This window comes from Rhipicephalus microplus, chromosome X, assembly GCF_043290135.1.
Source record: "Rhipicephalus microplus isolate Deutch F79 chromosome X, USDA_Rmic, whole genome shotgun sequence".
NCBI classification, from domain to species: Eukaryota; Metazoa; Arthropoda; class Arachnida; order Ixodida; family Ixodidae; genus Rhipicephalus; species Rhipicephalus microplus.
Window position 1 is genome coordinate 305,423,133 of NC_134710.1, and position 17,576 is coordinate 305,440,708.

The window sequence follows — 17,576 nt, forward strand, 5'->3', positions numbered from 1 at the left end:
GATTTCCGAATTTACACCCTATGGCACAAACATTTCTTCGGGTGGAAAGACAAATGTACACCCAAGTGGCCTCAAGGGAGTGAGGGTGTAAAAGCGAATGTACCCAAGTAATCTTAAGGGCGTAAGGGTGTAATATTGCTATGACACCCTAACACCCTTAAAAAAACAAAAGTAGTGTAGGGGTGTAATTGCACAAACAGCAAAAAGGGTGCGAGGGTGTTCATGCTGAATAATGCCCCAACGCCCATGCAAAAAATACCATAATTCGAAAGTTACCCCTTTCCAGTAACCCCCTGTGGAAGCACGTGAAAGCTTACCCTTTAGCTAGACCTTTCCTGTGCAGATGTCCTATTGTAGTGGCTCCTGCCACAGTGTGGTAATCCTGGCCTTAGCACAGCTTTTATGGTGCATATATGAAGCACGGCATATAACACGCAATCCTAGCTTAATGCAAAGGCATCACTCAAAATGAGCTGCCACACATAACACAACGTTCACAAAGTCATGACATTGTGCAAAACGAAATCAAGCTTTATTTTATTAGACACAGAGAACATACAGGATTCAGAGACAAATTGTACCTTAATCAAAAGCCTTTTTCAATTGTGCAAAGCAGAATGCCATTTGCTACAAAAGAAGACCGGAAATCAGACGTCAATGGTACGGCATGGAGCTCTAACGACCAATGCATGCATATCAAATACAACAAAAGAGCCTTTATTTGCACTTAAAAAATAATATATCAATGCACACTACAATTACCACAATGATACGCCACAGTTTGCATGTGTTGTGGCATGCCTTACGCATATTATGCAAGGCTAGTGGTATTCTAATGAATGTAATGACAAAACAGTCTTAAAATGGCATTTTCATTTCACAATAACCCTTGTGTGTTCAGACATTCAGAATACTGGGGAAACAATAATACAGGAGTGAAAACAATAGGCAAAATTACAATAGCTTAACAGTGTCACTAGATACTAACCACGCAGAATTGATTTAAAGATGTAAAATATCAAGCGCATCACATAATACGTCCCCCTGAAACAATGCAACATCAAAGAACATAAAATGGGCACACAAAAGCAGGGTGAAAGAGTAACCACTTACAGCTAGCAGAGGTGGAGCAGCCAAGCTATCATCTGGAGCAATATTTTGGAGCATCATATCTTGCTTTTCTAGGGAGAAAATCTAAATTTGGAGCAGGTTTCAGGAAAAACAAACACAGCATTTTTGAGCTTGAAATTTTAAATATACAGCATTGATTGATATGTGCAGTTTAACGTCCCCAAACCACCATATGGTTATGAGAATCGTCGTAGTGGAGGGCTCCGGAAATTTTAAACACCTGGGATTCTTTAACGTGCACCCAAATCTGAGCACACGGGCCTAATGCGTTTCTGCCTCCATCGGAAGTGCAGACACTGCAGCCATGATTCGATCCCACGACCTGGGGGTCAGCAGCCGAGTACCATAGCCCCTAGACCACCACGGTGGGGCTCCAAATTTACAGTAGTACAACAAATTATACTGAATCACACACACAAAAAAGTATATGTAGAAATTATTTGACATACGCTAATTCATTCAAAATACACGAGAGTGCAGCTATTTCAACAAAAGCACTCTTGAACTGTCCCACAGTGCAAACAATGCTATCCTCTCTATATACGAATGCTCCTCGACTCGAATCTCATCCTTCACTTGTACTAGCTGAGCACAGCACCACCGCTTGTCTAAAAATGACGCTGCGTTTCTTGAGAATCGCAGCAGATTATCCCTGATATTGAGTGACTTGCTCTGCCTAGAGACTGCGCTGGATTCAATTTTCTCAAGTCAAGGTGAAGCATTTAGTGAAGGGACGTTCTAAAATACGGGTGTAAAACTCACAGTAGCATTTGGTGAGCTTGTCCAACTGTTTGACAGGCGACCCAGAAATTCCAGATATTCGTAAAGGAGGAGCTCAAGGGGGTGGCGAAAAGAAAAAAAGTGGTATACGATTTTCTTTATCGTCGCTTAAGGCTGCAAAAACCTCATAAATCACTCTAAAAGGCGGCCAGCACTTATACTAGTACTCGTTATTGAATGGCATCTGCATGGCAGAGTAATATAGGGACAAAAATGTTTTGTGTCCTGTAAATCAAAAAGCACTTTTCCGCAGAGCGAAAGCGTATTCTGGCAAAAGCGACTTAAAAAGCGTTATGGACGTCATAGAAAGGGGGGGGGTAGAAATTTCTTTTAAACCGTTCTACTCTTTTCTTTTGCTGTGAGGTTAGAATATAGTCAATTAAAAGTTATAATTACGGTTGGCACATCTGTATTAGATTGGATGATGACGACCCCGCCTCGATGGTTTAGTCGCCAAAGTACTCAGCTGCATTTTTCATGCAGGCGGAAATGCTGTAGGCCCATTTCCTTAGATTTGGGTGCACAAGAACCCCAGGCGGCCGAAATTTCTGGAGCCCTCCCCTAAAGCGTCTCATAATCAAATGGTGGCTTTAGGACATTAAACTGCACACATCAATCAATTGTATGGTGATGCGCAAACTTAAGTTGAATAATGGATCTTATGTTTCTTGATAAAATTAACAATACTGAGAAATAATTGAGGCTGGTTGGGCATTTCATAATGGTTTTGTGCAAAATTAGGAAATTGTATCCAATTGACACAATTGGCACGGCTGCTGTTCTCTTGAACATGCAAATATGAATACGAAAATATCATGTAATATTTTGCTACAGACATTAAACATGTGCTGTGAATAGACATGAATGCCTGAATTGAATAGCCAATTTCACGTCAAAACCACGACCGCACAAAGAAAACACATGAACAGGACGGGTGCTGACTAGCAGCTGTTTGTACCTTATATTCATAATATATTATATATTCATACGTACAACCTTAAAAAGGTGGCGAGCCGGCATGAAGTACTGATTGTGTTCGTGCCCCTAACAAACTAGCAAAATTGCGCCGGTGCATCGCTGAAAATCATGCTGAGCAGCTGAAAGGCTGTAAAAAGAAGCATGCATGGCCATTCACGAAGTCTGCCACTGAAGTGGTTTACAAAATACCCCTATCGTGCAGAAAGACACATGTTAGCCAGACGACGAGGCGCTGCGTCAATGATCGAGCGAGGGAACACGCCCTTACGGCAAAGAATAACGACGGTGCCCGTTCAAGAGCACAAGTCACTTCATGTGGATTCACACCAAGAGCCATTTTGATGGGCTTTCACAAAAGAAAAGGGGTATCAATTACGTTAGCAAAACTTCACTCATTATGTATGAGCTGGAAGCACGGTATCTAGCGATCATGTGTCCTATAGCGTGATTAGGTAAGGGACGGCCCGAGTAGGTTGCACAAGCGTTGACAAAAAGTGGGTTTATATCAGCCTATTTCCTCAAGAAATCAACAATTGCAAATGAGTGCCCAATCCGTTTATGTGTTTTCTTCGTTTGTGTGGTCGTCATTTTGGTGCAAAATTGACTAATATTTAATGCAAACATGCACCAACTATCCCAACAGCAAGTTCTACTACATATTGATGCTACTGCTGCACATGTAAACAACAATAGCACGCGCAGGTAGTTCCCTTAGAACTGTGAAAAAAGCGGCACTAGAGGAGGCACTTTCAGTATATTTTTTGGTAAATAAAGGGCTTAATAAGCATAGGACCTTTTTCTGTGTTCATGACACACTGTTAGGGTGATTTCATGCTAAACGCCCAGCCGCTTTGGCGACCATCTCAAATGCATTCGAAAAATATTGTGCTGATTAACTGTATTGAAAGCAGTGAAACGGTAGGATATTTCGGAGACAAAAAATGTTTGGTCGCAAGGTTGCCGTCGGAACTTTCCGGGATGTCGTTTAGGTGTGTGTGAAAAAATTTATTTTAAAAGTACGTTCTATACCAAACTTGGTCTACATGTTGAGTAAAGGTTCTTGTGTAAAGTGTTTGAAGCTCAGTAATATTATTGCAACTATACTGGCAGATATGCTTCTAAGAATTTATCCAAAATGTGCTATGTTTGCAATTTCTTTATTGCAATACTGCAGTTTGTATGAATGTCTGTGTAGTGAATACCTACTCCACGCAAGGTATATTTTGAGAAAAAAATATTTGAGACTTATCAAGCTGGTAAACTTTATGAGAAAAAATCATAAATTCTACAAAATCGTAATTTTTTATCATATTCAGATGCGATTTACGCCATGTGGTGGCTTAACTAAAAATTATCTTTATACATAAATTGAAAGTAAATGAACACTTCTTTTTATATACTGTCATTGAATTTTTTGTTTTAAGGAAGAAAATATTTTTTTAGCATTCCCAATGGTGCCTATCTTCCCATTTCGTCATACGACAGCTGCCACCTTGAAATTTCCTATTTTCATCAATGGGAAAGTTCAAAACTTATTTTCTTCCTTAAAACAAAAAAATGTAATGATAACAATTGGCACATGAAAATACCTTTTTTTTTCCTTTCGATTCAGGTTTGAAGGTCATATTTATTTGGATTACTCCACAGTGCAAATCGGGTCTCAATATAAACGAAAATGACGATTCTGCGAAACTCGTAATTCTTTCTCGTAATGTTTAGCAGCTTAAGAAGTCTCATATTATTTCCTCAAAATATACCTTTTGTGTAGATAGTATTCATTAGTCAGACATTCATAACAAATGTTGGCTAAGTTCTTGTAGGCGTAGTAGACGAAGAAAGTGCTTAACAGCGTAAATGACAAGAAAGAAAAGATGAGACGAGAACAGAGCCCTGAACAAACAACCAAAGCTTATTGCAAACCAACTGCAATATACAGAAAACAGAATCTGCACATAACCACACATTATAAGCAGAATAGCACATACATGCACCATACGGCCTACCTTATCGACAACCGGTCATATAAGGGGACCCCAGATAACTAACTTCACAGCAGTTAAAAAAATTGAGGGTGCGCTAAGACAGGAAGCACCAAGTTCTTGAATATAGAAAGCTTCACTAATCTCGTGCTCGCGCCGATTTTTATATCCCCTGTAATCAAACACTTGTCAAGAATTGGCTGCCAACAAGACTTATTACAATGGTCTACCAAGTGGCTAGGAAGGAAACCTTTTAGAGAGTTAGCGTGCTCCCTCAACCGATCATTCATGCATCGCCCTGTTTGGCCGATGTCCACAGGTAAATAATATCTTGTAGAGAATAGCTAAAACACATTCAACATGGTGCATAGCGTGTTTCTTAGTGCATGCTTCTTTCTCCGGTCCTTCGCTGTTTACCCTGCGACATAGGCCAGCGAGCTTGTTGCGTGCGCACAACGCAACTCTTACACCTATTTTTCCAGCGGCCTTCTTTAGCCTATGGGAAACTTCGTGTACATAGGGAATAACAGCCTTGCTAGAATGAGGCTTGTTGAGTTAGCTCTTGCTTTGTGTCTCATCAGGCAATCTTAGTGACGTTAGGAGAGTCTCGGCAATAGAAGTTAGCAGGGGATTAGAGAAGCCTGCTTGTTGAAGGCAGTGAACTTAGAACGAGAAACTGCACTCTATCTGGCGGTGACAAGAGTCAGTAAGAATTGCCTTTAGGCAGGAAAAAGCGATGCTTCGCTTGACTAGCTTAGAATTAGTGGACGTAAAAAGAAGGCTTTTCCTTGAGAAAGGTTCGTACCGCCAATATACATGGTCAACCAAAAAACCATTTCCAAGTCAAGGCATCGTAACTTGTTGCATGAATCGAACTCCGACTTCAATTCCAGTTGCATCATTTCACGCCAAAAAATGTCAAATATCTCACCGGTGCAGATGTGTGCAATGGCTCAAGTTTAGCACCGGTTCTTTGTGACTTTTTACTCGCGCGGTATGAAAGAAGTCTCATGGCTAACTTTGATCACACGAGTACAGTTAAAGTGTTCGACTACGTTGACGACTTTTTAGTGCTTTACCGCATCGATCAATCTGACCCTAGGTGAACCACCGATGAGATATTTGAAGTTTTTGGGTGTGAAATGAAGAAACTAGAAATAACGTCGGAGTTTATTTCTGACGACAAGCTACGATGTCTAGAATTAGAAATGCTTTTTTTTTGTTCATCATGTATGTTGGCGGTACGAGTCATTCTCAAGAAAGACCTTCTTTTTACGTCCGCCCATTCTAAGCTGGTCAAGTGAAGCATCGCTTTTTCCTGCCTAAAGGCAATTTTAACTGGCTCTTGTCACCACCAGATAGAGTGCAGTTTCTCGCTCCAAGTTCACTGCCTTCAACAAGGAGGCTTTTCTAATCCCGAGCTAACTTCCATTGCCGAGACTCTCCGAACGTCACTAAGAGTGGTTGATAAGAGACAAAGCAACAGCTAACTCAACAAGCCTCATTCTAGCAAGGCTGTTATTCCCTACATACACGAAGTTTCCCAAAGGCTAAAGAAGGTCACTGGCAAAATAGGTGTAAGAGTTGTGTTCTGCGCACGCGATAAACTCGCTGGGCTATGTCACAGGGTCAACAGCGAAGGACCTAAGAAAGAAGAATGCACTAAGAAACACGCTACGTGCCATCTTGAATGTGTTTTAGCGATTCTCTACAAGATATTTTTTTTACTTTTGGGCATGGTTACATTAGCCAAACAGGGCGATGCATGAATGATCGGTTGAGGGGGATGCTAACTCTCTAAAAGGTTTCCTTCCCAGCCACTTGGCAGACCATTGTAATAAGTCTTGTTGTCAGCCAATTCTCGACAAGTGTTTGATCATGGGGGATATAAAAATCGGCACGAGCACGAGATTAGTAAAGCTTTCTATATTCAACAACTTGGTGCTTCCTGTGTTAGCGTACCCTCAATTTTTCTCAACTGCTGTGAAGTTAGTTATCTTGGGTCCATTTACATGACCGGTTGTTGATAAGGTAGGCTGTATGGTGCATGTATGTGCGATTCTGCTTATGGTGCGTGGTTATGCGCAGATTCTGTTTTCTATATATTGCAGTTGGTTTGCAATAAACTTTGAATGTTTGTTCAGGACTCTGTTCTCGTTTCTTCTTTCCCTTCTTGTCCTTTGCGCTGTTAAGCACTTTCTTTGTCTACCATACAGCACCAACCAGTCGTATCAAGCACATTGTTAGTCTTGGAGGCGTATGTGCCAGTGAAATTGCACTAATATTACTGCGCTTCAAACACTTTACACATGAACTTGTGCTTAACATGTAGACGAATTTTGGTATCGAAGCAATGAGCAGTACTTTCAAACTACCTTCCCTCAAACCACACTGAAACGATATTCCAGTAAGTTCAGAAGGCAACGTGACCGAAAATTTTTTTTCTTTTGAAATTATTTTACTGTTTCACTGTTTTCAATGCAGTAAATCATCACAATTTTTTTTAATGCATTTGAGATGGTCGCTAAAATAGCTGGGATGTTTGGCCTGGATTGACCCATTAGTGGATCAACCTTTTAAGCTGGCGACATGCAAGACATCTCCAGTTTTTCATACAACTGTAACATTATGCATTGTACACAGTTTTCTACACGCACTGCTGTTGATCTGATGGCAAACTGATACTTGTATTGAAAATATAAATAGGTATATAGGACACATAGCTTGAGATGAAGCCTTTCCCATCAGAGGAATGTTCTTAAAATGTACAAGATATTTGGTGCACCCTATGAGTAGCGTCCACCACTGCTGCGACCCTTTGAGTGAGGTCCTGAGCCCGGAACAGCTGCTTTCAGGTTGTGATGAAGAGTGCACTGCATTGTCAGCACCCAGTCCATCGTAGAAGACGTAGTGTGCTTTCCTTTCAACATTCTGCATGTAAGAGATGCACAACATTCAACTAAGCATTTAAAAAATACTGGGAACAATCAGAACCTGATTATGATGTGTCATATAATAAAACGCTCCAGCTTCTCCACTTTAAGCTTTACCACTATTCACTTTTACGTTTACAAGCATCTGTGCATATTAGTGTACGAATGCAAGTGCCATGTTTGAGTATGGTTTTTTCACCATCGTGGTGGTGGTGAAAAAGTGCTTCTCTCTTGAATCATGCACCTACCAAGAAGCTTGAAATATACTGGGAAGCTCAAATTTCAGCGTTTATACCAAGTTTTCTTGCTAAGCTAGAATACCCTAACCAATAGGCCACTGCAATGATTGATACAAAAAATTATATAAACCCATTCAGACAGAAAAGTAGCAATATTTATCATTTACTTTGAAGGATCGTTGTGTAGACATGTACACATCACAGATGTACAATCTACTGTGTGAAAATAGTGTAAAACATCGAGCAAGCCCCAATATGGAAGGATCAACAGCACTTACAATATGACAACTGCTGCTGGAAAAACAGCACTGTGTATTTGTGGAAGCTCACCTGTAAATTTCTTCTCCAGTTACATAAATTTGGTGTACTCGATAATTTTATGTCTTTCACACGTTGCTTATTGGTCAACAAATGATTACCTTAGGCCACGAGTAAAACTGACTACTCTCAAGAATAAATAAGACGTGCTAACCCTATTCTTCGAGTGCATGCATAAGCAGCTCATTCGCAGTTGAATTTTTTTAATTCATAAAAACAGCCATGCAACAGATAATGTATCACAAGTAAGTTAAATATATGCTCAATAAGCTCTGAACTGTTGGACCATAAATATGTGTCATTTGAAAAATGCACGACATATTGGAGAAGTAGCTAACAGGAATATATGCATGGAGGGCTTTATTAGTTGGATCAGTGTCCTTACATTCGTAAGGATGAAACCTGCACAGACAAAATGCATGAAACAGACAAGAGCTGTTAGGTCTGCCTGCTTTCATTTACAGCCACCTGTGTCGCCATCCTCATTTTGTTTTTCGCGAGCGTGTTCTTTAGTGGCTAACTATGCCTACACCATTATCATCTGTGCTGTATCAGTCTAACTGAAAGTTTTGTGTGCGTGTTTGTTGGTACACTTTGGCTAAGCTTTCATATGTAACCACATCGCAAAACCCTACACCAAAATATACAGAAATATTCTATTCTACAATATTCAATGTGCCGCAGTACAATGGTGCAAAAATGCAAAAAGATGTGTGCAATTGAGTGTGGCTGTTCAATCCCTTACTGAAGCAGATCAGTATTTCTATATCCTGATTAATTACGATAAACTAGTATAAATATAAACAAACCTAGCAAGGCATAAAAAGCGCGAATCACTGATCAAACAAGGTAGATATAAATTCTTTGGTTAGCTGCACGATTTTCAACAAAACACGTCACGCCACTGCAAAGCGCAGGCATCAAAGGGGTACTGATACAAAGTTTAAGCATTTTTCAATTGTTGCTTTAAATAGCGTATTTACTCGCATTAAAAACGAACCCCTATCTTCAGTTATTGAAATCTGGATTTTTTTTTTCTCCCGCGTAATAAACGCGCCCCATTTGTCCACTGCAGTCCCGCTAACTGACAACTGGCGCCTCTTTTACCGTTGATCTGCTTCGTTTTTATTATTATTATTATTATTATTATTATTATTATGCCATTTCTTTCGCCCACCTGGGCTCGCTCAGCCCCCCCCCCCCCTTGTTTTCTCACCCGCTGTCGAATGCCGTAAGGTTTATCTGCGCGGGGCACATCCCCCCGTTTTCTTTAACCATGCCCCAAAGCGAGGTTCACGAACACTGCGACTGTTGAGACATCGCAGCTGATAAGCACACAGCGAGCGAAGGTCACGAAGCTACCGACGCCATGAGACGGTCGCTTCCTGCAATTACGAGTATCGCGGGCAAATCGGGAGTTGGCAGGCAGGCACGCACTTCTGCACTTCGTTGTTCGCATACACGAAAGCTTACCTTTTCAGCAATAGCACGAAATCCAAAAGCGTTCTCCATGTAGCTCCCAGCGTACAGTCCGTTGATTGCTTGATCGGAAACACTCTCTTGCGGCGGGCACAAGCTTCAACGAAAGCCGTTGACAGAGGACACACACTCCGCCGCACCGAAGTTGTTCTGTACTAGCCGACACGCCACAGATTGCAGTGACACGTACTGTATCTACTGTAAGCACAAGTTAAACTGTGCAAGCCGTATAAGTACGCGTCCCTGACAAAGCAAGTGAATAGTAAAATAATAAACCACCGTCAGCCTGCAGCAAAACACGCACACGACATGTTACCACCCAATTCAAAGTCTGCCTGTTGACGATGGCGATGCGCAGTTGCCCCGAGATACAGTACCCGAGACCTCAAAACCGAAACCGAAACCAAAATACATAGCAGTACCGTTTTATGATATAATTTCCAAGCTAATTCAAGCCTCCAAGATATAGTGTAATATTTCATGCTTGACAACATATTTATTTGCTAGCAGAGCTTCAAAGTCTTTTTTTTTTTGCCACTGACGTGTGCAGGTGGCAAATGCGTAGCCTTCGTAATGTACATTTTTTTTTTTCCCGGGTGAGGCGTTATTGCGGCGTTGTTTCGACATTTCGGAGTCAAAATTTGTTACTTGCGGAACATTGATATAAATAAAAGGTTAGGGAAGGGTAGCAAGGAGGTTGTTTCATATTTGACACATCTCCCAGCCTTTTTTATGTTCGTTTGAGGAGATATTTTTTAATTCAAAATGGGGCAAATCTAGAACCGAAACAAGCTCAACTAACGCTGCCTTGACATATACATAGTATCAACGTTCTTCTAGAACAGTAATATTTATAAATAATGTTTTAATATTACTGTTTTAGAGGAAACGTGAGCGTATGTATGAGCCAATTGAGTGTCATTTGAGCTACTTTTGGGTCAGGATTTGGCCCATTTAGCAAAAAAAAAAAAAAAGCTTGCGATTCGGATCCACACATATGCAACTACAGGCAAAAATTTACATACAAATTGCGCCAGGCCCCCTTTTTTCCTCGTTCTGTTCCCTTGCACGCATAAATCCTAGCAACACCCCTGCTGTGCTATTAGCTTCTTTTAAATAACACTCTGCCAATCAGCAAGACCCGAGGGCTTTGCTTTTTTTTACTGACAAAGTATGAAGGACGCTTGCTTTTATTTCAAGTCTTAAATTTTGTGTGAGCATACCAATGTGCGATTATCAGTGCATTGTAACGTGACAGTAACAACTGTCAATTACAATGCTGCAATTAGTCAACTACTCTCCATCTTTGTGGCACAGGTACATTGCGCTAGTATTGCCTACGATCGTTCACGTTATATTATACGACGCGCAAGCGTGCATTTCAAGTAAATATAAAAAAAGCACTAAGTGCCCAGAGAGTGGTGCGACCCATTGGAAGAGTTCACGTGTGCTTAGCGTATGTGCGCCAAGCTTGTCCTGCGGCGCAGCATGCGTGCACAGCAGCTGCATCAGAGTAAGCTTAGCCTGTTAATTGCAAACATGCCTAGTTCCGTGGCAATGCGAATACTACAAACATTCAATTTGAACTGACCCATGTACATAGATCTAAATATAACTCACTGAATAAATCAGGGACCCGTGTATTGATGCGAAATACTTCAGTGTGAGGAAATATATGGACCCCCATTGTAAAAAATTGGCCCCGTATCTCCATGTTTCTGCAAATGTCGTCAAAACACGATAGTCTTGCGTGTGGAGAGAGTGAACAGGACATTTATTAGGTGTTCTGCGCAAGAAAGTCGGTGAGTGGTATTTTGTAGGCACTGCGTTTGAGTGCCTCGAGCGTACAGCTAAGGCGAAAAAGAAAATCAAATCATGTCGCACGTGAGACATGAGCGCCATCTGGCAGTCTTCCTAGAAAACAAAGCGTGTGGCTTTGATAGGGGTGTGCCCGCCCATCTCAGAGGTGATAAGGTGTAGAACGCAAGGCGACGGGTAGATTCCACCACCTTAGCAAAGCGTTGGAAACACTCCCTGTTCCGTGCAAGCATTGCATGGTCAGCGCAGCGTGATAAGCGCTACGGCCTTTAATATTACTAATGTATGCTTTTTCTAGTAAAAGACGCACATGCAGAATATATACGTGTTGTTGTGCTGCCACAGACATGCGCAATCATGGCTTTTTAATTGACGATTGCACAAGCATGAACGCTCACTCTTGAGCAACACTGGTGGGCGCTGCGGATGAGGTCGGCCATTTCAAGTACCAGATGCCGTATAGAGTGGACAAACCGACAAATGTACAGACAGACAGACAGACAGACAGACAGACAGACAGACAGACAGACGGACAGACAGACCACAATTTTTGCGTTGAAGGTCCCCAAAAAAGAATATCGTCTTTAATAAATCAGGACCTCTGGTACAAAAAACTTAGTGTGATTTCAAATGAGAAAGCGCGCACTATAGCCTGTCGAAAACCGTGTGTAATCGTTTCATGTTATGTTTAAGTGCTGCATAATCTCTTTTACTTATGTCTCTGTGAGAATTAGGGAAGAATGGATATAAGCGGCAGCAAAATATTTTTAGTAGGAATCCCAAAAAGTTAACCCATGAATTAAGTCATTGAACATGTGAGGAGTCTTCTGAATATAATAAATAGGGGGTGGTTTAATAAATATAATACATAGCACGATATATTTTGGCGAAAGAATTATGGGAAATGAAAACGAATGCCGCAACATCGATCTTTTCTCCAGACTTTTGGCATGCGGTTTGATTGCATCCGTTGAGATGTGACATGTATTGATGCTCTAAACTATATATACATATATAATAGGTGTAACGTTCAAGTAAACACCCTTGGGTGTAATTTGCTAACATATACCTATAATACACCTAAAAATGAAAAATGGGCGTACAAAAGGTGTAATAGCAGAACTTACACCGATGCGGATAAGTTTGGCAGAAATAATAGGTGTAAGATGGGTGATTTATTCAAAAATGCACCCTTAAGGGTGTGAAATGATTTGCAGTGTGTGCCCGACTCTTCCGAGGGGAGTCTGTTGCCAATATGGTTTTGGTTTCACACGCACGCAATTTTCAGACCATGTTTATTGGTGAAAAGATGGGGGTTGTATTCAATTTCTATGAAGTTGAAAATAGAGATTCGCTCGCACCTCCTCCAACTTGTAAGTAATGCTACCATTATTTATAGCTCCCCTGGCAAGAATAAGTTAATGTACTTTCGTGCAGAAGCACAAAGTCGTTCTGTGAGCTTAATCAGGCAGTCTGTACCAGTTTTTCGGGCAATGCTTAGTGTCCCTGTCTATCATCCTAGCTTTTAGATTATGTAATACCCGCCTGAATTATACACAACGGTACGACATGGTCACCTGAAAGTCGTATAATCCAGGTTCCACTGTATCTACAAGAATTAGAAGCCAAATTAGACGGACGTCGTCTAGGCTTCAGCCTCTTATTTGCCAAGCAAGGAGAACGTGTTGAACAGTCATTACCAGCATTTATTTATGTAGATATACAGTAATATTAACTGACAAAAAAGATCTGCATGGATAGATAGGCATCAATGGTATTAGGGAGACAGATTCGATTTGACGGTCAGTTAGAAGCACGGCAGATGGCCACGGCAGATAGCCACGAAAAGATGCCCATGGCAGTATTGCACTCATTTCGCAGGCTGGCCCAGTGAGGAAGAAGGACCGTTGCTTGGGCGTCAGAGTAATTGCGCCGACGCGCAAGCGTAGCTCCAACTTCTTGCCGGCCGCGCACGCTCCGTATGGAACACGCGTCCTCGTCAAGCGTTTGCTACCTCGTCCACAAAATTAAAAGCTTTTCAACTTCCTGACGTGAGCTTTTGGCTTTCCTGCCATTGAGCTGACTTGCACAAGCTAACTCATTTGGGCGTTGCAAGTGTAAATTTACGTTTAGACGCGGCTTCACGCTGCAGGTCACATTAGCGCAACAAGGCGGTATTGGCACAGCACTTCCACCCCTGATTATACCACGTACGCTGCTTTCAGGTCAATGCTTGAGGCGATCTTTTCAATAATAAATCTTCATTTTGTCTTGTACAAACTTCTAGCGACCACATTCCGAACGGTAGGCTAGGCCTAATCACTGTTTGTGTTTTTCCTAGGCGGTCGCGAGCAATCATATTGCGGTTTCGTACGGAATCGACGTAACTCTTTTCTGTGGCTCTACTTAAGGCAAAGCGGGCTTGGGTGGCACGTGTCACACTCAAATGGTGGTTTGCGATTGGATTGAAACGTCATGCATATGAAGTACGAGCCCTTGAATTTGAACGATCGGTACCGTTCAGTGCAATATTTATCTATGTGGTCTGCAACGTAATCGGGGGATTTCCGTGATAGCACTTTCTTTTCGTAGTTTTTTTTAGTTCATTTTGTTGGCAACACTGGTTTTCAGATGTTAATTTGTGTAAACTTGAATGCGTTGTCTGCCTCGATTCTACGACACGACACGGGAGACTACAGTCTCAACAAGTTTTGCCCTAGTGGATCCTATGAAGAAGGTTGTTTCGTCTGCAGAGCGGATATTCGGAACTTCGGCAACGTATGCGTTATCAACGCTCTGTTGATGGAAAGAATATTTTCGGAAATTTCACTCTGCCCAATAGAACATAGGGTCGGATTTTCTGGGAAAACATGCACCTATCCTTGGAGTAAAAAGGTATTTAGACAACAGCAGGAGACCAAGCCAAAAGAAAACATCGGTTAAAAAGAAGGTAAATGAAACATGAAGGCGCATGTGGAAAATGGGGAATCTCGCGAAATCATCGCTGGACATCTACCAAACATTCAAACACAGGAAATAGCAATAGAAGAGATCCTTGATAATTCTTGGGGTAGTTCTCTGCTGTTTGAAAGCAGGATGAGAGTATTGCGGATCAAGACATACTGATCCAGATACGAAAGCATACACTCGTTATGTAGTGCGTGTGGAGAGGAGCTGGAAACAGCTGAACATTTTATAATGTTCTGTAAAGGGCTCCACTCTATAGTCCAAGACAAGGTGCACAATTTTTGAAAACATTGAAGCTTAGGGAAAGTGATGGCTTAATAGGCTAAGTAGGTAGAAATAACCAGGAGGATTTGGTTGCTACAATCAAGGCACGAATGAAAATTATTCCTTCAATAGACAGTGATAGTACTTAACTTTACTATGTACTATCATGGCTAGGTGGCATGAGCCGCTGCCTGATCTCAAGGCTGCAACCTTATACATCCAGTCAGCCTTATCGTCATCATCAATAGGTCAATAGGGGACGGGGGATTATGTCACTCCGCACCTGGTCATGTTGGTGGTGTTTCAAGTGTATTTGAACAGCCCTGAATGTCACATGTTCTCTGCCATTGTGGTTGCTCAGAAGCAATCGGTGGTTATGGTGCTTAGATACTGACCTGAAACAACATGCAGGCTTGCGTACTTGCAATGTCGGTGCAGGTTTAAAAACCCCAGAGCACTGCATTGAATTCCACCGGACATGCTTGACGTTGCATGCAAGTTCTTGCGACCAGCATCATGGTTTGTTTGCTTGGTGCCATGGAGACACCAATTGTGCCACCCTGTGCACTGACGATGTTATCGTAGCCCAAGTACAACCAAACCTGCTCGTCCCAAAGCACAGCATGACTAAAGGCATTATTGGGGATTTTTTGGATGCTATAATCCAATTTGACTTTGTAATCGATGATGTCCTGACCTTTTTTGGACTGTCATACTCCTGTCACATGGCACCTTTATAGTCATTCGCTGTGAATGACATTAGGGGTTACTGTCATTTTTGTGGATGCTTCACGGGCGAAGGAATGACTTTCACACCTAATGACATTTGTCCGCTGAATGTGTTCACTGAAGTCGTCGAAGCGTGCGTGACATGTGTACTCTGGTCGACAGGCACTTGACAAGAGGTTACAAAACGACACCTAAAGCAAGCGTAAGAGATGTTCAGATGTTTAATAAATGTGGTTATTATCTTTTCGGTAAATGTATAACGTAGAATGAAATAATAGAAGAAATTTGTGCAGCTATACTCTCTTTCCCAGACTTTGACCTAACTCTATGGCACCTCCTGTAGGCCGCTTTCGAAAACTCTCGCTGTTTTAGTGCAGCGTTGCCAATTTCGCTATCACCAAAATACACACGCAAGTGTGGGAAAACAGTTTAGGAAGAGTGTTTTCAAAACAAATATCCTTCATGGATAAGTGGTTACCACAATTCTCTGTTAATCGTTGGCCAAGTCGAAGCCAAACGTAAATGAATCGGGGTGTAGGCGCAGCTACACATCCCTCGTCATTGGTGATATCTTTTTCAATGACAAGCTCTAGGCACTTCAGTCAGTTCTGATGCTTCATTTGCAGCAGCTGGAGAGAAATAATATTCGATTGCACTGATCATCATTCATCGTGATCACAAAATTATGAATCCTGTCATGATTGCAAATATTGCCATGGTTCCAAATATTGCCGTCTGCAAGTTGTGAGTAGGTTTAAGGTAGTTTTGCTTTAGATGTGTACGAGCATTTTTGCTTTTACTGATGTTGATTCATAGCATCGCACTACATGTTCAATCATCTGGACAATGCTATGTAAATAAATGGCCAACTACTTGGTATCATTTCAGCCTGCCGATAAACATTGACAACAATAGCAAGTGTCATTTTACATGACTGTTTAGACGCGGAACGAAAGATTGCACAACATTCTTTAGAAATGTCACTCGCTGCGAATGACATTACACGTGCCGTGTGAGAGAGGTACAATTTTTTGGACTAACTTGTGGTCCCAGCCAGGTCTCTTAAATTAGTCAGCAACTGTAGACGTTTTTCCAACAGACATTGTTGGGAATCTTCGTATTTTCGGCAGATTGATTGCGCAATAATTTCCTTACAAGACGTTTTCTAATAATGGTTTTTAATGTGTGTGGTACTCATACATTGCACTAGCAACAATAACAAAGATCTGACCACTGGATCAAAAAAAATGTAATAAAAAGCACAGCTAATGGGACAAAATTGCCCATATATCGAGGGGTGTTTTTGAGTGGACAATAAACAGCAAGCTAACTTTAGAACGTAATAACAAAAATAAGTGCTCATCGGGATGTAATCATATAACAAATATGGGTTTTATTTGATATCTATAGGCAGAAAATAGTTGGGAAAAAGTTCGACAAAGTTTGTTTTGCGGTAATATCTTGGTCCACAAGACCAGTGTCTCACCTCAACCCCTTCTGGGGGACAGTTCGGGAGATAAGCTTTCTCTTTCATCTGTCTCACACGTAGAACTTTTCAACATGCAAGGCAGACAGTGTAGGCCCCAGATGGAACTATAGGCTCACAAAGAAAGCCAACTTCTTTTTAAAAACAATTATAGAGTAGAATGAACTCCCAAAAGACATAGTAAACCCAAAGGACGCCGGTGCTTTTTTTCATTGTTGTTATAATAGGTCTAGTGCATTTCACCTTTTGTACCTGCTTGCTATGTGCCATATCCTACCAAAAGTTTCTTTTGTTTATGCACTGCGATTGTTGCATGTTGTTATAAGTATGTTTTTTATTATGTTGCTGCCTACAATCACAGAAAAATCATTCACTGTATTGACTTTCTATATACACCCACTGCAGTGATGCCACAGAGGCGTTTATGAAACTATGTAAATGAATAAATAAATAAAAAACCCAACTCACCCGATTC

General features: G+C 41.3%; 1 long non-coding RNA gene across 1 annotated transcript; it reads right to left on the reverse strand.

Moving 5' to 3' along the window:
* Positions 1–510: 510 nt before the first annotated feature.
* LOC142776215 (uncharacterized) lies at positions 511–10,167 on the reverse strand. Its single transcript, XR_012887379.1, has 2 exons — positions 9,832–10,167; positions 511–7,799 (listed from the first exon to the last, which is right to left on the reverse strand). It is a non-coding gene; the product is annotated as an uncharacterized LOC142776215 (long non-coding RNA).
* Between the last annotated feature and the right edge of the window lie 7,409 nt (positions 10,168–17,576).